This window comes from Octopus bimaculoides, chromosome 8 (assembly GCF_001194135.2).
Source record: "Octopus bimaculoides isolate UCB-OBI-ISO-001 chromosome 8, ASM119413v2, whole genome shotgun sequence".
NCBI lineage: Eukaryota > Metazoa > Mollusca > Cephalopoda > Octopoda > Octopodidae > Octopus > Octopus bimaculoides.
In genome coordinates this window covers 44941709-44943398 of record NC_068988.1, presented here as the reverse complement: position 1 = coordinate 44943398, position 1690 = coordinate 44941709, and positions in this window count along the sequence as shown.

Here is a 1690-nt window from a genome sequence, read left to right as displayed (position 1 = left end):
TATATATATATATATATATATATATATATTATATACATCATGAAAATATGTGCATAATACACACACATGCACACACACACACGCACACGCCGCACACACACACACACACACACAAACACACACACACACATACATATATATATATATATGGATGACTGTATGTCTCTAAACGTGTATTTCCATGTGTATGTATAACTGTATATATGTTTGTATGTATATATATATATACACACATATATATATATATATATATATATATATACACACACACACACAGACACTCACACACAGTAATATATACATATATATGTCACTCTGTGTGTATGTGTTTGTACGCACGCGCGCGTGAAGATATATCGTTTATCTTTTGCTAATTTCAGTCATTTTATTGCGGCCATGCTGGGGCACCGCCTTGAAGGTTTTAGGCGAATAAATCAACCCCAGTACTTATTCTGTAAAGCCCGGTTCTTATTTTATCAATCCGCTTTTGGTTGGCTGCTAGATTACAGACGCGTAAGCTAACCACCGATGGACGGGGACAAATACACATATTTACACAGGTAGGTAGGTAAGTAGGTAGGTAGGTAGGTAGGTAGGTAGGTAGGTAGGTAGGTAGGTAGATAGGTAGGTAGATTGAAATTTAAAAAATGGAAAACATAATTTAGATTGAGAATTTAAGCATATAGAGTCTCTTACAGCTGTTTCTAGAATAGCCAAAAATGTGGATCATAATACTGAGAAAGGATTCCGTAAGATGAGTCTGTGTATATATATGTATATATGTATATATGTATATATACACACACATATATATATATCATGTATGTATGTATATATATATACATGCACACGTACAAACACAAACACAATATGTGGGTGGGGGCGTATGTTTGTATATATGTATATACATGCATATTTTATGTAAAGAAAATGCAAGACGAATTTTTTCAGAATTGGCCCATCAGACAGAATATGTATGTCCTCCCTGAGCAACCAGAAAACATACAAGAAAACTAACATTTCAATAAAAGTGACAAAACACTGAAACAAAAGAACTAAGCATCCTCTTAAGGGTAGGAGATTGTATGGACCATCGCGACAAGCACTCCTATATTACTTTTCGAGGAAACTGGACTGATTTGCTTTCCAACCCGAAATGAGTGATATAGGCATTGTGAATAAACGTATTCTCGATGCCATGAGCTCTGGTATCACAAAATCACTGGCTGATTCAATAGGGTCGCAATGCAACGGCCATCAGTTCCTTCTGAGAAGGAACAGCATGCAGATTCATCCAGTTTGATAACGCTGATTTTTATCCTTCTATACTAAAATACCTATATTTTGTGATACAATTCCCTAGAATCGATAACCTCGATATCAGAATCATTCTGAAAATGAGTAAATTATTCCTGTCCCAGGACGAATTTTGTAAGGTAAAAATTGAAGGAAGTTCTGTGTTTGTCGTATGCATGGGGAATTACAGCCCCCGTAGTGCACACCCCACAGTTCGATCCTTATGACTGTATTGTGGATTGGAGTTTGTATGTTTATTTAGGTTACCAATCTGTCACTTCAACATACACACTTGGCAAGTAAGAAAACAATGAACGATCAATTCTATACAAAAGATAAAGAAGAATACTGTAACCATCCCCAAAGAATCTATCCTGAGTTGGGCCTTTCCTAA